Source organism: Curcuma longa, chromosome 5, assembly GCF_044706935.1.
Source record: "Curcuma longa cultivar G26 ecotype Majalengka, Jawa Barat chromosome 5, ITB_CL_G26_1.1, whole genome shotgun sequence".
NCBI classification, from domain to species: domain Eukaryota; kingdom Viridiplantae; phylum Streptophyta; class Magnoliopsida; order Zingiberales; family Zingiberaceae; genus Curcuma; species Curcuma longa.
In genome coordinates, this window is record NC_133865.1 from 5,576 (window position 1) to 25,697 (window position 20,122).

The window sequence follows — 20,122 nt, forward strand, 5'->3', positions numbered from 1 at the left end:
TTTTGACTTAGCTGATTAGTCAGGTCTTCTAAGTCATTATGTAGTTCTTTTTCTAAGGAAATATGATCAGTGTTTAAAAAGAATTGACTAGTGTATAGTCAGCTAAAGACGTCACTTCTTCAAAATCTTGTACAGAAATTATGGAATAAATAAGAAGAGGCCGTAGATACATCTGATTGTACTTCTACTAAGTCTAGATTGGTACATGTTACTACTTTAGCTTCCTTGGTGTAAAGGTTTTTTCTATTAGGACAGGCTGAGGAGAGATGACCCTGGTTTATTACAGGCAAAACAAGTAATTGTATTTGCATATGTTTTTTGTGGTTTAAATTTCCTAACGTGTTTAGTTTTATTTAAATAGGGTTTTCTTATTTTACTTTTACGTAAATAATAAGTTTGTTTGGGTTTCATTTTTGGTTTTGCCTGTAGTACAGTTCTTTGTCTTCTTCTGTCAGCTTGTTGTTTGGCTAAGCCATATTGTTGTGGTGTATAAATTTGACTACAAAACCCATAGTGTTGGTTTTTTAATTGTTTCTGTATTTGTATATATGTACATTTTTCTTTTAATATTGAGATTATGTGTTGTACACGTACTCCTATGTTATCATATTGAGGAGGTACTTTCATGTCCGTCCATGCTTTATGTATTTCTTTTCCTAAATCTCCAGGTAACTTACTAAATAACCTTTCTCCTAATTCTGGATTACAATAATTACCTGACATTGCTGTTAAGGCTATAAAATCATTGCAAAATGGTTTTATCCAATTCCAGCTAAATAATTGTAACTGTTCAAGATCTCTCATGGCTTCTCTTTGTCTAATATCTAATCTTGTGTTGGCATCTCTTGCTGTTAATAATCTATGAATAGTATAACAAAAATTTAAGATATTATTTCCTTATGAGGCTATTCTTGCTATTTCCTTTGAGAATTTTTCTTTATAGGCTTCCCAAGCAGCTCTAGCTACATCACCTAAATAATTTTCCCCTACTCTCATCATAGCTTCTCTTGTTTCTATATCTAATTCATGTTTAGCTTGGTAATCTCTTTTCAAAGAGATTATCCATTGTTCTAAGTATGTATCATAGAAGTTGTGGTTACATTCTGTAATGTTTAGTAATACTGAGTTTTTCCCAAAGAAGGTCATTTCTGGTGGCTTTCATTTTCCTATTGTTCTTAATAAAGGATTGTTATTAGTATAAGGGGCTATACTAGTTCTAGGTGGATGGCCTTGTCCATAATCCCTTGTTCCCGTAGAACTTTCTGTAGGATAGTGTACATTAAATGGTGGTCTAGAAGTCCCAACTGATTCAGATGGATTCATTAAATTCTTTTCTTGCTTTCTGGCAATAATATTTTGTTCTTCATCTACATATAATTCCTAATCTTGTTCTAAATGTTCATGTACTTTTTCAAATTGTTCTAATTTTTTTACTTCTTCTCTTGTTAGGTATTGGACAGCTTCTCTTGGCATATATACATATTCATGAAGATCTTCATAAAAGTTATATAATCACTAAATTTGACAGTTAATTGCCCGTGTCTATCTTTATACATTATTGAATCTTGAGGTTTTAAAGTTGCATTTTGTGGTTCCAGATTTATTGTCCATTCTAATCCGGCCAGGGTTTCTGAATTGAATTCTCTTGGTTTGAGGAAATAAATTTCTTTTGTCGTTAGTGTTTCAATCATTCCTTGTATATTTATTTTGAAATTGTTATGAATGTTATTCATTGTTTTTCCTAAAAATATTATGTTTAATTGAATATTGTTTTGTTGAAAATCTCCATATCCTTTAGCTTGTATCATAATCTTAATATGTTTTATAAAATCTGCTATAGTCATATTAAAATTTGGGCAGATATATGTTATTCCTACATTATTGTTCATATCTACTTCTAATAATCCAATAATGACTTTTTCTTTGTCTGAAAATCTTGAATCATATAAGACAATTAAAACTTTTCCCCCTATTCTTTTTCTTGTTAGCCCTCGTAATCCTAAGACAATTAGGCCTAAATGTATGTAATTATGTCTTCTTGCTAATAATGCTCTACCAGATTCTTCTGTTATTAAATTTAATCTTTCTTCTACTCCATCTGGGAGATGTAAAGCTTCTGTTCTGTGATATCTAAATACAGATGTTGTAAAAGATAAAATTCCATGATTATATAATCTTCTTGGGTTTAACGCATTTAATTGTGCATTTGAGAATAATTCTAAATTTCTATCTACATCAATAATTTCTTCTAATTGATAATTAGCATTCGATGTACTATTTCTTCTATTTAATAACGTATCTAACCATGATGTGGTATTTTGTTGTAGGTTTCGAAGTGTTCTAGAAGGACCTGGGAATGTCTCAGTTTGCGTTTGAGTTGGATTTGTTAGACTTATTCTGTGCATATGTTAAGAATGAATAGGTTTTGGGTGGTTTTCTAGGAATAATATTTCCTGTTAATAGTTTACTTAAATCTTTTGTTAATATTTCAATACTATTTTTCCATTCTGTGGTCTAATTAACATTTTATATTTATGCTTCTACTTGTAATATATTATTTTCTAGTAAAGTGATTCTATTATGTAATGATGTTAATAGTGCTATGATTGTGTTATTTTGTTGTGTCAATATTTGATCACTTTTTTCTAGAAAATCTATTTTATAATATTCGTCTTCCTTGATTTTTAAGTAATGTTGGGTAAAGTTCAAAGCTTCTTCATAATAGTTGTTTTCATAATAATGTAATTTGTTCATTTATATTTTAGTTCATTTAGCATCTTTTGTATTGTTTCTAATTGTTTTTCTATCTGTTCTTTAGCTTTAAACTCAAATGTCAAAAGCTGACATCACAATGCTCTGAATCTGAGTCACATGGCTGTCCTTGCATGCTTTCCTACTCCATTAGGAATATATATATATATATATATATATATATATATATATATATATATATATATATATAATTTGAATAGATAATTTGGTGAAGAAAAAGGCATGCTTTAGTTCCCCTATCTTTATTATCATCAAAATGGTATTCGATATTTTAAAAAATATAAAAATGATACATTATCTTATATTTCATCCTAACAATATTTACTTTAGAACTATTATAACAATTTTAATAAAAATTGATATAATATATAATAATTTTGATCAAAATTACTCTAAATTTTGATCAAAGTACTTCACATTGTAGCAATTTTAATTAAAATTACTACAATTAAATTGAAATAAAAATAATTAAATTAGAATAATTTTATCAAAAATATTTAAAGTGGTGTTCCATTTTAAATATTCAATAATTTATTATTATATATATATATATATATAACAATGTAGAGTTACATTTTAGTTTTTACATAAATTTGTTTAATTTTATTAGAAAAAGTTATTATAAAAATAAGTCATGTTATCAATGTATAAAAGAGGCTAAAATCTCATGTAATAGTCACCTAAATAATGTGATATTTAAGATACTTTTTTTTTTCACGTGGTACGAGAACTAGGTTTTTTCTAACCATAAATTACATTTCCCCTAAACTCTAAATTCCAGTTATCATACCTCATACCAAAATCTAATCCTAAAATATACTTTTCCTCTAAACCCTAGACCACGACCACCAATGTCTCTATAAGAATCGTATTTAATATGCCTCAAAGTTGCTTATCCGTTGTGCAAACTATCATTTCCCATGGATCCTATATATCTTCTAATATATAATTGTCATCCATTTTGCTTCTTTTAATTCATATTAATTATTTCTTCTGTAATATTATAGCTTCTTTTATGTTGCTAATTATAAAGTTTGACATTTTTTCCTTTAATTCTAATTGTTTATTTCTTGACCCTTCCATCTTCTACCAAATATCCATAAATATCTAGATACATAGATACAGGCATGGTATCTTCTTTTACAATAAAATTATCAATACCTTTTCATTTTTTTCTCGTATATATTATATGTCATAGTGTTCCCGGAACATAATTGAGTTAGTTACAATGGGACAAACTTATTAAAATAGACAAAGATCGAATCTCGATGAAGTTAATGAATGTCCTCTCCCATTGTAGTTAACTATAGCTTCTCGATTTACCTTCTCACAGATGGTCATAGTATTGATTATGTGGATCTGCTGGGATGATGAATTTCACATTTTCTAAAGTATGTCATAGTCACTAAAATCCTTATTATCTTGTTTTGATTGAAATCTATGACTATGGCCATAGCCACGGATAATTCTACCTCATGACATCAACTAACAAATCAAATAATATTTTTTAATGATCAATTGTAACTAAAAGTATTTAAAACAACAGATAAACGAACTCCTAAATTGTATAACTCAGTTATACACCTCAATTTCTGTGTAAATTCTATTTGGTCGCAAATTCCACAATTAGAAAATAAAATTCTAGAAAGAGGAAACTCACAAATATAAATAGTAGACATGGCTAACTTTGATACCAACTAAAATTTCTACTAATTTTCACTCACTAAGAGATTAATTAAAATTATTTCATTTAAATTAATTTTATAACAATTATAAAATATAATTTAGAGAGAAATATATTTAACAATAATTTTATTAAAAATGTTAAAAGTTCTAAAACTTTTAATTTGACCTCCTCTAGCATCTGATCATCACATCATTCAATTCGATCAACATGTGTGGTTAGAGTTGAGCCACTTTTGAAGGATTAATTGTTGAAGAAGCTTTGACCGAAATTGACTTTGCATCTCCAAAATTTGAGGGAGACTTCAGAATATGGAAATGAAAAATAAAGGTACTTTAAGAAAAATAGATTTTGACATAACCCTTTCTATAATCTATGGTTTTGAGATACTAGGGATCCGGATGGAGAGCTCATAGATATAAGCCACTGTACAAAGAAGAAAAATGATGAGTTCATTACTAATGAAAAAGCAAACACCTCCTTTGCAATACTCTTCTAATGCAAGAAATCAATTGAGTTGTAGCCAAGGATTATGGGAGAAGTTGGTAAACCTACATGAAGGAACCATGGAAGCCAAAATCGACAAGTGAGATCTACTATGCTCATAGGTAAAATCCTTTGAAATGTAGGATAATTAATATGTAGCAAAGATGCATATAAAGTACAATTGTTAGATCAAGAAACGATAGAGGGGGTAGATAACTGTTTGTTTCAAATTGATTTTTGTCTCTACAAGGAGTTAGCCTAAATAAAAACAAACAAACCAACCAATTTAAAGGAAAATAAATAAATAATTACAAACTGACATAAAAGGTTTAATGTTGTTCGATAGTCCCCAACTGCTATCCACATCCTATAATCCGTCAATGGATCATCCTTCGAAGTTCTGTCATCTTTTCTCCTTGTTAGCAACAATTTCATGATGGAGAAATCTCTTTCACTTCTTCTTATGAGAGTAGAGATTAAGTACAATGAAGAAGAAAGAATTTGAGCACTTGAGGAATGAGAGTATTGAACTTTGGGATCATAAGATAGAGCACTTTTAGTGACCATTTTGAGTCCCCAAAAACACTTATTTATACCCCTCAAGTATTGAAAAATAAGAGTATGAAACCTTCTATGATCCTCTTTCTTTATGAGTGGGCACATACTTTTATAATGCCTCTTTGATTGCACCCAAGGCAAATTATATATGTAATCTTTGTATTAGATCTGATGATTCGACAAGGGGTGAATTGATATGTAATTTTCATTGTTCAATCTTGCCTATCTCTGCAATTTGTTAGTTGAGCAATGAAAATAGAAAGAAAAACAAACATAAGACTCAAGACAACACAACATATGATCCATTGATAAATCACCTCTATCCTTTCTCTCTTTGAATACTTTTAGGAGGCGAAGAAATCTCTTATCATTTTTGTTCTTACAACAAATATAAAGAATATAAGAACACAAACAATTAATAAAAAATAAAAAATAAAAAAAATTTACACCAAAAGGATCATGGCTTTGCTTGCTTTTTGTTGCTATGGATTGCTCACAATGGCCTTGGAATTTTCCCTATCAATTAACTATTATGTTTTTCAGCCAACTCTAGTTTGACACTTTATCTACTTCGCTTGGATCAGGATTAATTCTATCACTGATTGTGTCATTAATCTACTGCTCTGGATAAATCATGACTAAATCCCTTGAATCACAAACAAGCCATCTATTGATTAGGTCATTTGTTGACTACCAATTCTTATTAGTTGATTAGTCTTAAAATAGTCTTATCTCTTGACCAAATCATTTAACAACTGTCTTTATCAAAATACTATGCCATCAGTTGGTTGCCAATTCATATCAATTGATTGATAATCTAATTATGGCTAACCATGCTTATGAAATTCTCTCATTTCCCCAGTATGAGTCGATCTTGATTTATCAAGACTTCATCCTTACCTAATATCCAATTAACCTTAACCTACTAAAACTTCTTATACCTAAAGACTACTCTGGTACTTAGTTGATTGACTAATGTTAGTCACCTTTGATTCATTAGGACTTCTAATTGTCTATTCTTAGGTCAGCTTTGACTTGCCGATACTTCCACTCATCTAGCCTCAAGTTAGTTTTGACCTACTAGAATTTACATTCCTTACCTAATATCCAATCCTCTTTGACTTGTCAAGACTTCCCTTAGGTGTATCCTCCTTAGCTTATTAGGACTCCTCCCACGTGCTTAATGTTGGTGTAATCAACTTCCAGGGTTCGATGTTTGACAATATACCTATGTCTAGTTAGGTTTGACCAAGGGTTATCCGACATGACCTGATGTTTAGAAATGAATGAGGTCTAGTCAGGTTAAGATTAACCAGATGATTAGCAAGGGTGAGAAGTCTATTGAATTAATAGCAAAAAAAAGTCTATCGAATGATTGGAAAATCAAGCAGGTCAAGGTGACCGGATGCTTGCCAAAGGAAAATCATGAAGGAGTGAACCCTAGGTGGTAAGAAGTCTTGGAGGAACTCCAAACAAGAAGTTTAGTAGGTCAGGTAGACTTATATGAGTGAGCTTGATCCTAAGGGAGTGAACCTTAGGTGGTAAGAAGTCTTGAAGGAACATCAAGCAAGAAGCCTAGTAGGTCAGGTAAACTTACAAAAGTGGGCTTGATCCTAAGGGAGTGAACTTTAGGTGATGAAAGCCTTAAAGGAGTGAACTCTAAACAAGAGGTAAGCCTAGTAGGTTAAACTTATAGAATAAGGTTTAGATAAGCTTAGTAGATCAAATAGACTACAAATTAGATTTGTTTGTTTGAATGGTCGTATGTTTATCTTACAGGAATCTGGAGCAGGGAGCAAGATAGAAAGCAAACAAAGGTAACCGGATGCAGTTGAACCAAGTCCTAGGTGAAATGTACTCAACTTAGGTCAAATCGGACACAAGCCAGTTCGATCGACTGATTCGATAGTTTGGTTGACTGATCGAGTTTGATTGATCGAGTTTGAGTCCGGACCCGAGTTGATGATGTGGCTTAGTTCAGTAGATCGGTAGACTAATAAATTTGACGAAGATGAAATCACAAGTTTTGATCTAGATCACAAGAACTCAATCTTTTGGATCAGATTTGACTAAATTCGGTAGACCAATAGGGTTTATCGATGGATAAAAAATGTCCATAAAAGAAACCCCAAGCACGATGTTCAAATTGTTGGGATCATTCTGGTGCAATGCGCGTATTTACACGTTTTAGAAACGTGCACAGTGAAAATAAATAAATAATTAAAACTAATTATTACAACACACACATACAAATACAACATATAACAGTGTACAAAACATGACTAGAAATTAAAATTTTTAGAATAATAAATAATTCTTTGCGTACCTGGTAGATGATATTGAGCGGCATTGGCATCAATCAAGTGGTCCTTGTCAAAGTTTCACCTCCACACCAAGCTCTTGTCTGGACGACTTCCTAAGTCACGAGTCGCATCACCGTCTTCAGTACTAGCCCACGATCAATAACGATAGAATCGAGAGAAAAACTAATTTCGAAAACACGCAACAACATTTATCGCGATCATTTTTTGAGGTTTTCTAAATATCACCGACAATCATATTCCCAGTGTAGTTTTCGGTGGTCAACCTTTGACCGCCAACAAAGGGGCAAATAGCTGGAACCTTTTCAATGTTGATAGAACAATCTTCGAAAACTTTATAAATTTTCGTAGAGATGGTTGATGGTTGTAAGACAACCAAAATTGATTGACAACGGTCAGACAACCTATCCGATGTTGTATATAGTATGTAATTGGTTGTATTTTATTGTAACCTAGTTGTTGTATCAGATTGTATAAGGGATTATATGTTGTATTTTGAACTTGTTGTTGTTAGATATTATTGTATAGTTTTTTTAGCTTGTATCAATTGTTGATAGATGTATTATATTGTTCTCAAGTTTTTAGTTGTATATGATTAATGGAGTGTATGTGATTATGTTGGTAATTTGTAGGATTGAGTGTTGTATGTGATAATTGTTGTATAATGTATTAAATGAATTTATGTTGTATATTTTTACATGTTGTATTAATTTAGAATTCATGTTGTATGTTAATGTAAATAGGGATGTATCATATGTTGTATGATTTAATTATGATTAATATTCTTTTGGGTCAGTAAATGGATTGTGTAAATAGATAGGAATGAATAAAGTCAACCAATAAAAACTCCGCACCATATGTCTAGAATAACTTCTGGTCATTGAGTCCATGAGAGACGACTCGGACCTCTCTATATTACTTTAGCGATAAATAGGGGTTTGGTAAATAAATAAATAATTAATTTTGATGGGTGTGAGTGACAAAACAAATAAACCAAATAAAGAAAATAAAACATCCCAAAACACACGCCATCAAAATTTTAGCGCCATTGCCGGTGACTCACATGATGTTTGTATATTTTAGACTGTTCATTGGTGTTGTTGTTTATTTATTCTTTTGGTATTTATTTATTTATTTATTTATTTATTTATTCATTCATTTATTGTAATTGTTTAATTCTTTTGATTCTAATTACTGGGATGATGTTGTTAGCTAGTGACACTTATACTTATTTGTGGGTTTTCTATATTGGAGAGGTACACGGAAGTGTAGGGAATTGCACTGGAAGCAATGTCCCAAGGATCACTTTCATCGGTGTTGAACGATACAGTCTACAGAGTTGGAGTACCCAGGGCGATCAGGAATCAAGGGTCTCTTATTGCGACAATCCATCTTCTCAATGAAAGGGGAGTTCTTTTATCTCACCTTGTTTTGTGCATATTTCATTTCTTGCTTTATTTTGTTTTATTTTATTTTATTTTTGTTTAGTAGGATGTGTATAGTTTATTTTTCTGTTTAGTAGGATGTGTATAGTTTATTTTTCTATTAGTAGGATGTGTATAATTTTATTCTTTTTGTTTGGTAGGATGTATATATAATTCATTGTTTATTTTATTGTTTGTTTTAATTGTTTGTATATATTCCATAACTTAGCTTAGGATGTGTATATATTCAATAATGAAGTTTAGGATGTGTGTATTTAGTTATTTATCATTCTTTCACAATAAATTTTCCCCCTGCATGACTTGATCATCTTAGGAATTGTGATAATGTAGTTAAATGGGTTTGTCAAATTTTTAGAGATTACAAGGCATGAACGAGTTCTTGGATTGCGTGAGGATACAACTTAGTGATGGATTCCACTTTGATAAGTTGAGATGATGACCTACATTTACCTAGTGAGGACTGAGCCTGATTGTTTTATTTGTTGTGTGGTACTTATGGTGAATGTTATGCTAGAACTTGCTTTGATTCTATTGAAATCACATTAACATGAGGTTGCATGAATTATGAAGGTTATTCCATTATTCCACATCCATTCTCTTTTCTTAGTTTAGGTAACTCAATAAATTCTTCCATCATGTGTTCCATTTTTTTCATATCATGCTTTATTTTTCTTTTCTATTGGAATTGGAGACATTGATGTTGAGATGAGTTCTGTCAGAAACGGACAATAGTTTAAGTGTGGGGGTGTTCTTAAATGTTTCACCATGGACAAACTAGTAGTTTTAGTCTGATTTTGTTTTGCTTTTTGGTAGATTTCCTTTGTTTTATTTTGTGTATTTTTTGTTTTTGTGTAGGTTGTTGGAAAAAAAACAACAGATTTGAAAAAAAAAAGAAAGAAAGGAATCTGTTCTTTTGAAAAAAAACAATTCTCCTATTAGAAATTTTTTTTTATGTTTTGTTGATAGGAAAATAAAAGTTTAAATGAGTGAAAATGTATTAGAAGATGGTTGGTAGTAAGTTTTTTTTTTTCTGATTCTCCTATTAGGAGCTTCATTGTAAATGATTAGAGTTTAGGAGAAGGTTGAGTGATGTGTTCTTGCTATTAGGCTACCCCATGTTAGCTTCTATTGATACCTATTGGGCATTATGTTCTTGACTCATCTATGAAACATAGCATATGTTTCCATTTCTTCCACTTATCTACTTGATTGCATTGTCTTCATACCTTTCCTTACACATCATTGTTTTGCTTTATTTCTTTTATCATGTTCTCTTTGCAATTCTAATAAGTCTTTATGATTGTGAAACCTTGTGCATATGATAGTGGTGGAGATAAGAAGAAGAGCAAGTCTATGGTAATGAATGAAACATGAGTAGCTTGAGAGAGCTCCATTTTTTATTTGATTATGAGGATGAGCTACTCCATTATATATCTTGTGAGGTTTAAGGTCATTATTCTTAATTTACTCAAGGTGGATTGAAATTACTGTGTTGTTGATCCATGTAAGAATTGAGTTCTGGATTGCTTGTATCTCTAGAATTTGGTACTCCTATTTAGTTTATTGTTACAACTTCTTAATTTGGTGGATAATTGACAGGGTAGAAAAATTGTTGGTTAGGTTTACTTGCACAAGACGTGCAAGAATAAGTGTGGGAGATTTGATAAGTTGCTATTTGACAAGGAAAATTAGGGTTAGATTGGACCGGTTTGATCACATTTCATATTATAAATAGGGTTTTTGGGCTGATTCTTTATCTGGACGAGGTTTAGGTGTTATTCTATTTTTAACTAATTTATGACATTTATGGATATTAATTGGTTGTAATTTATTTTGTAGGAAATCCAATTTAGAGAAAAATCAATTCTGGTTCGAGTCCGGGTCAATTCGGATTCAATTTGGTTCAATCAGATTCGAAATCAGCTTGGTTTAAACTGCTAGTTCAACTCGAGTGTGGTTCAAGATTAAACTCAATCATTTGAAGTTGGCTCAGCTCAACCCAAAGCTCAAGTTCAGCTCAATCAATTGAAGTTGGCTCAGCTCAACCCCAAAACCCAAGTTCAGCCAAATGGGATTTGACTCAACCGGTTCAGATGCGAATAAAAAGGAATTTGGGTTCGCTGAATCACGAGGCTCGGTCTTTAGGTTTTTCCTGATTCTTCTCGCAGCGACGCCTTCTCCCTCACCGAGCTCCGTCGCGCCATCGATCATCGCCATCTCATCCCTTCCGGTTGACACAAGCAGTGGCTACAGCAACTCCGATCGATCTTCGCCGACACCTTCGCAGGATCTACGCTGAAGTGGTTCAGAGGCGTTGAGATCCCAGTCCCCGTCGTCATGGAACGGAGGTTGTGGGTGGTTCTCCAGCCATCGGTGCACGACGGTATTCAGCCCAGAGAAGCGGTTGTGAGTGGTTCTCCGGCTTCTTCCCTGGCGCTTCACCTCCACAGATCCCTAGCACAAGTTGCCCTTCGCCGACGTGGTTCAAAGGCATTAGGAGACGCTCGTGCTTGGCATCAACCATCCTCATTCACCGCAGAATGCAAGGTAAGGGGTTGTAATTCCTTTCTTCTGATGTTCTGTTTGTTGGTTGCAGCTGGACATTGGGCGAAGGATGGATTCCGATCAGTGGTTCTCCATTCGTGCTCCGCCAAAGGTGCTTTACCCTAGTGCGACTCGCTTCCATCTTGGTGTGGTATCAATTGGAAACTGCTGAGGTCCTGTTCTGTGCAAGCTTGGAGAGGGAAGAACTCCAATTCTTAAACCACTGTCATCCATTTTTCTTTGTTTCTGCTTGATTTGTTATTATCTGTTCTGTTCTGTTAACTTGAATCAAAACCCCCCCCTGAGATTACACTGTAAATAGGTTTTAATTTCTAACCCTAATTCTAATTCTAACCCTAACTCTAATTCTAATTCTAACCTTAACCATAACTGTGATTCTAATTTCTAACCTTGATTCTAATTCTGTGTTGTTTGGTTCTGATAGCATGTAGTGTTTGTCGGTTTGAATTGAATGAGAGTCTGTAAACACTTGAGTTATGGAAATGATTTAATGGTTGTGTGAGCATGTTATTGATCTAGTTGATGCTTATTGATGTAGTTCTTGCATGTTGAAATCTGGATGTTTGATGAATCAAAGGAAGTAACCCATGTTGTTGAAATTGTGATCCCGAAAACACTTGTTGTAGGTTGAACCATGAATTCCTTGGTTGTAAATGATGTAAGAAGCATGCTTAATGTTGAATTGGTCATGTGTGGCATTTTGTTCAAATTGTAGTTGTGAAACCGGTTCTGTGATTGTATATGGATTGTGTTGGTTGAGTGATGCATGATGGATGTATGTGTTGTATATAGTATGTAATTGGTTGTATTTTATTGTAACCTAGTTGTTGTATTAGATTGTATAAGGAATTATATGTTGTATTTTGAACTTATTGTTGTTAGATATTATTGTATAGTTTTTTTTAGCTTGTATCAATTGTTGATCGATGTATTATATTGTTCTCAGGTTTTTAGTTGTATATGATTAATGGAGTGAATGTGATTATGTTGGTAATTTGTAGGATTGAGTGTTGTATGGGATAATTGTTGTATAATGTATTAAATGAATTTATGTTGTATATTTTTATATGTTGTATTAATTTGGAATTCATGTTGTATGTTAATGTAAATAGGGATATATCATAGGTTGTATGATTTAATTATGATTAATATTCTTTTGGGTCAATAAATGAATTGTGTAAATAGATAGGAATGAATAAAGTCAACCAATAAAAACCTCGCACCATATGTCTAGAATAACTTTCGGTCATTGAGTCCATGAGAGACGACCCGAACCTCTCTATATTACTTTAGCGATAAATAGGGGTTTGGTAAATAAATAAATAATTAATTTTGATGGGTGTGAGTGATAAAATAAATAAACCAAATAAAGAAAATAAAACATCCCAAAACACACGCCATCACCGCGTGATCTTTAGGGGAAAACCCTAAAATCGCGTGAACACCATAAGAGGGAAGGTGGCCGCGGTGAAGGATGGTGGTGTGGAACCCCGGCCGGTGGCGAGGGTGGAAAAGGAGAGCCCTAGCGTGTTCTACTCTTCCTCTTTCCCTTCCTCTTCTTCCTGCTGGCGACGACCCTCTGCTCTCGCTCTGTTCATCGGCCGTCGTTGACGCCCTTTGCTCAGCCGCGTCGAAGAGGAGGAGAAGACCGGCGACCCCTCTGCCCTCCCTCTGTTCACCTGCCGCCGTCGACGCCCTTTGCTTAGCCGCGTGGAAGAGGGGGAGAAGACCGACGACCCCTCTGCTCTCCCTCTGTTCACCAGCCGCCATCGACGCCCTTTGCTTAGCCGTGTGGAAGAGGATTTGTTGCCAGAGCTGGTTGTTTGCCGGAAGAACCCTGCTGCAGAAGCTTGTTGTTGTCAGAGCTGGTTGTTTACCGGAAGAACCTTGCTGGCGGAGCTGCTGGTTGTTTGCCGGAGGAAGCTTACTGCTGGAGAGGATGTTACCTGTGCCATCTTTGTTTTGGTTGTGTGGGAAAAGAATCAGATTGTATTAGGTTTGTTGTCGGAATTCTGTATAGTCATCGAGAATCATTTTCGGTTATTCGACAGATTATCCGAACGTTACCTATCAATCCCGATCGTTCGACGACCATCTGTTATTCTCTCGAAAGCTTACGAAGCTTTCGGAGAATTGTTCCATCATCACTTGAAAGAGTTTCCGGTTGTTTGTTCGTTATCGGCGATCAACGATTGACCATCAAAACTACATCGGGAATAAAATTTTTGGTGATAGTTAGAAAGCCCCGGAACGATCACGACAAACGTTGTTGCGTGGTTTTCGGAATAAGGCTTCTCTCGAATCGATCGTTATCGATCATCGACTAGTACCGAAGATGATGACGCGACTCGTGGCTTTCGAAGCCGTCCAAACGAGAGCTTGGTGTGGATTACCAGTAGAGGTGGAACTCCGACGAGGACCGCTCGATTGAAGTCAACATCACTCAACGTTATCATCTGCGAGGTACACGTTTATAATAATTTAATATTCAAAAAATTTTAATTTCCTGTCATGTCTTGTATATGTTATTTCCTATTTTGCCATGCGTGTGTTGTGATAATAATTAGCTTAATTATCTGTATATTTCCGCTGCGCACGTTTGTGAAACGTGTAAACACGCGCATTGCACCGGGACGATCCCAACATTAGATACCAAGGCAATTGACATTAGATCAAGTGGAAGTATGTTATATTTAAGAGGTGTCCTAAGACAATCACTTTAGATAATATACTATTTATTGGATAAATAAAATTACTATTTGAGTATACATTCTTTATATATCTGATTAGATCTTAAACTTAATTAATAAAGTCCACTATACAATGTATAATATGAGAGAAATTATGATTGAATCACAATTAATGAGTATCTCTTCATATGTAATTATGTACGTATTGAAATATTTTTTAGTCGATGAATTGGTGAGATTGGACATCATTGATTTTATAAGACTAGCATATGTTTGATTCCTTAATTTAACCAAGCAATCGATCTTGACTTGCTAGAAATATTAGGATGTTGAGAGTTAACATATAAATGTTGGTTAAGAGTAACTAGTACATTAGATGTGATCTACCATGACACTTTATGTGGTTTTATATATGCCTTTGAAAATTTTATTGTAGCTCGAGTGCAAGTTTTGACTTGTAGTATTCAAGTTGTCTTAGTCATGGAGACGTATACTTTGATATCTTAAGCAAATGTCTCTTTGAAGGTGTGGCCTAGGGATGATTGAGTATAAATTAAAGTGTCCAATGGTGATTGAGTAGCTCATAGAAGATTCACCACTCCTTTTATTAGCAAATGTATACGCTATAACCACTTATTATGATTATTACTCATAAGTCTTTGGCTAAAGTAGAAACACATTAAGAGAATAATCCTCTTGAATAATTGTTTGAGTAATTTGAATCCGTAAGACGAGAAACTACTACTTGGGTTAGATGTGATGTAGTCAGCTTAGTAGAGACTGACACAGAGACTATATCTTGAACTAAACAAATATAAGATGAGTGAAAGAAATAGATGCGTGAATAACTGTAGCCGCCGAAGGGTTCAGAAATGATTCTGGAATCAACTGTGATTTTTCAATTAATTGAGGGTCATGATATATTACTAGGTGTCACTTATAATTGATCCATAATTAATAGTTAATTATGGACGACCAATATATATCAGGAATCTATAAGGTCACACGCACTACGAGTTTATTCAAAAGACATAAAATGAATTCGAGAATTAGATTCTCAGATTGAGAGAGATTGAGCCTGATTGGACCAGACGAAGGGCAAATATGAAAGATATTTTATCAGAATAGAAGCGCGGATGAGCCATATTTTTTGAAGACGAAGTGGAACCTCTTTGGTTTAATTATAAATTAAATTGGTTTGATTTTAATTAAAAGAAGATTTGGTTTTGAAGCAACATGATTTGGTCTTGAACCAAACTTAAGGTTATTAGTTGGGTTTTGGGTTAGCGGATACAGGTTTAGATTCGAGGATCAAACCCATTAGGAGATCTATAAACAGATCTAATTAGAAGAGAGAAATAAGGATTTTGATTAAAAACCTAAGGGATAGATTTGTTGGATTTTTCTCTTCTCCGCCCTCTTCTTCTTGCTGCCGCAACCACCCCTTTGGTGTTGTCGCCGCCAACCACCAAAGGTGAACATGTTGCCGCTGTCCAACACGTCCAACATCGCTGATTCTTTATCCTCTGACTACCTTTTATCTGCTGGCCAGCACTACAAAAAAATGATAATTTTGCGACGAAAATTAGGGATAAATTATTTTCATCGCAACTTTGCAACGAACTTTGCGACGAAAAATGGATTCGTCACCATTTTCCAACAAATTTAGCGACAAAAAAATATTTGTTGCTCATTTTGCAACAAATAAAATTTGTCAAAAAAGTCATTGCAAAATAAATTTTTATCACAAAATTTATCGTAGATTTGCGACGAAATAATATTTCATCATAAATCTGCGACGAAATATAAATTCGTCACCGAATTGGCGACGAAATATGGTTTCGTCGCCACTTTTGCGATGAAACAGAGTTTCGTCGTCAATTTAGCGACGAATTTAGCGACGAAACTGTTTTGTCATTAAATTTAACATATAACCCCTAATCTGGCTCGGTAACTGCATGTTCGCCGTGAAATTTTACGATGAAACGGGTGTTCGTTGCTAAATTTGTTGCAGAATTGGCGATGAAACCCTGTTTCGTCGTCAATTTGCAACGAAAACCTGTTTCATCGCCAATTTGCGACGAATTTAGTGACGAAACACTTTTTCATTGCAAAATTTAACATATAAACCCTAATATGGTCCGATAACTGTGCGTTCCCCAAAATTTAGTGAAATTTTACGACGAAAAGGTGTTTCATCGCCAAATTCATTGCAGAATTGGCGACGAAACCCTGTTTCGTTGCCGATTCTGTGATAAAAACGTGTTTGGTGGCAAATTCTGCGATGAATTTTGCGATGAAACCGTTTCGTCGCCAAAATCAACACTTAACCACTGAATCTGCCCTAATACCCACTTACCCAATCTAGGGGTTTTCTCCTCTCTCGCATGATCTGCTCACGTCGCCATCGGAAATAGCCGGAAAACACTCTATTTTGGACGGATTTCTTCAACAAAGGCAGCCTCCAAGCTAGGTACGTGTTTTCCTCCTCCATTGCTTGTCTCCTTGACGCACGGGCTCTGGATCGAAGCGCCGACTGCTGGCCGTGGGGCGCCGGCCGCGAGTGCCGCTGGCCGTGCGTGGCGGCTGGTGGCCGCTGACCGCGAACCACGGGTGGTAACACTTTATCGCCAAGTAAACTTTCTTAGGGCTTTCCCCCCTTATCTTCTTGTAAATTATCAAATAAATCTTGTTTAGCTCGGAAACGTTTTGTTTCTATTTCTGTTATGCACACTCAATGCTTTCTCTACTAATAAATTTGAGAGTTTGTGGTGGTAGCAGTCATTTATTCTATATACTCCATTTGACTTGATTTCTCTACTAACAACTAACATTACCAAATATTTGAGTTCAACTATATGGATCTTATATCTTTTCTCCATCGAACTTTATGTAAGTTTATATGTTATATCACTATAATTTTCATATGCTTTAGGTAACTTTTAATTGTATTAAGTAGGGCTTTCCTTTGGTTGCCTTCTACCGATTGCACCTTCCATCTAATTATAGAAACTCTTTAGCACCTTGGATGGATAACCATCTTAATCTATTAGAAAGTGTCTCATCTCCACAATAGCTTTTCATATGTTTCGCTTCCTAATTTCTATACTCAGCGTTATCAAGTGTAGTATGATTGATCACATTTCAGCGTTATAAAATCTTCTTCGAACTGTCACCATCAAAATATGAAAACTTGTTTTAGGTTATTACCTTTATCCTGCTTTCTAATGTATTTTAGCTTCCCTCAAGAATATGATTAGTTAAGACTTATGAACATATTACACACAAATTGAAATGGGGAATGGTTTGCCACAAATAGATTATTTTATTTTATTATATGTTTTAGTAAATAGAATATTTTATTTTATTATATTTTTTAGTAATACTGTTAATTTTTTTAAATAAGTTTTTAAAAAAAAATTCAGAAGAAGAGGTAAGTCTTTACATATTTAGTTTATAGGTTTAAGTTTTAATTTTAAAAATGATACTTTCTCTTTATCATTTTTCTTATGTAGGAGAAGAAAAGATATTGAGGGAGAATGAAGCAGAGTCTCCGAGGAGCAAAAACGAGTATGATGATTCTATTGCATCTTTTCTTAGTCCTGATCAGCCCTCTTGACATTACATATATTGTATATGAATTTATATGACTGGATGTACTGGTTTGGATTTCATTATCTTGATATTGATGTTGTTCTGAAGTGATATTAATATTTTCGATCATGATATGGATTGATATGTATATTTGTAGAGTGTGGATTGATATATATGGATGTGGATGTTTGTGATTTCAATTTGTGTGAATTGATATGTGTATTTGGATGTAGATTGATATGTATATTTGTAGAGTATGGATTGACGATATATATGGACGTGAATGTTTGTGATTTCAATTTGTGTGAATTGATATGTATATGTGGATGTGGATTGATATTAATATGTGTACAGGTTATTTGTAAAATTTGATTCGATCCGATTGGATCGTGCATTGTATCTACGGGATAATCAACAAATAAAGGGGTAGGAAAGAAAATTTTAATTTTGCGATGAATTTTGTGACAAAAATTATTTCGTCACCAAATTCATCCCCAAATTCATGGCAGATTTGCGACAAAAATAGGATTCGTTGCCAATCTACGACGAATTCTGTGACGAAAATAATTTCGTCCCAAAATTCGTCACAGAGTTGCGACGAAAATCTGATTTGTCGCAAATCTGCGATGAATCATTTTCATCGTAGATTTGCGACGAAAACGCTTTTGTCGTAGATTTGCAACGAATTCAATTTTCGTCGCAAATCTACGACGAATTTAGGGATGAATTTCAGTTTTCATCACAAATATCTATGACGAAACAAGAAATTTTGTCGCTAAGCTTGGCGACGACTTTATAGCAACGAAAAAAATTCGTTGTAAAATATTTTGCGATGATTTTTTTTTAATTCGTCATAAAATTTATCGCAAAATCAATATTTTTTTTGTAATGCAGCCACCGACCGCTTGGGAGCTATGCCGCTAGACACAGGGCGCAGCAACTGGCCGAACATCACCTGTTATTCCAACCGCGAGGGTTTTCTTCCACCGCACTTGTTTATTGTTCCGGTGAGTAATTATTGTTGGCGGAACTTTGACGCCATTAGGCCTACTGTCCCTCGTAGACAGCGAGCCTTCAGACTTCTGAACGACGACTTCATCGCCTCTGTTTAGTTCATTTCGTATCGTCAAATTGCTTTGTATCGTTGGATACCAAATTGAACCGTGAGTCGTCTCTCGGATCGCTTTGTCTCCTTCCTTCGACTAGTATCGACACAGAGATACAACACATGACTTAGTGAAGTCGTCTTACAGAGATTTCAATATGGATACGAGTAGAGACAATATTTCAAAAGGTTGCTAATTGATATCGTTTTTTGCTTCACGTCATCCAACAGGTATAATTTAATTATGTTATTTATTTCTACGATTATATCTGCATATATGTGTATCCTTATATATGTATGATGTGTATGTTGTAATAATTTAGATTATTATACTTCTACTGCTTGTTTATCTAAATAAAATTTTAAAATGCATATAGCGACACTTAACATAAGGGATCAAATATAGCCTAAGTGGAAGATTGAAGAATTAAGTCTACATTGGTAGCAATTTAGATTATTATACTTCTGCTGCTTGCTTATCTAAATAAAATTTTAAAATGCACATAACGACACTCAACATAAGGGATCAAATATAGTCCAAGTGAGAGATTGAAGGATTAAATCTACATTGGTAGCTTTAGTCTTCATAAAGTAGACTTACACTTAATTAACACACACAATTAATTACTATTAAAGAATTAGACCTCATTAAGTGATCTAATGCTTATAGAATGAAGGAGGTTTATAAAAATGGATGTAGATTCAATATGTAGATCTAATAATCAGGTTGGTTAATATTAATGAATGGTTAACAGATCATGAGTCTTTTATGTGGACGATCCATGAAGGATGAGCCTTGATATAAAAGGAAGGGGTCAAAATTCATTTGGGCATCTTGAATTGTTGACTCTCCTTCCTCTCTACTTCCTCATTGAGACGAGGAATCTTGGTTACCGTCCAAT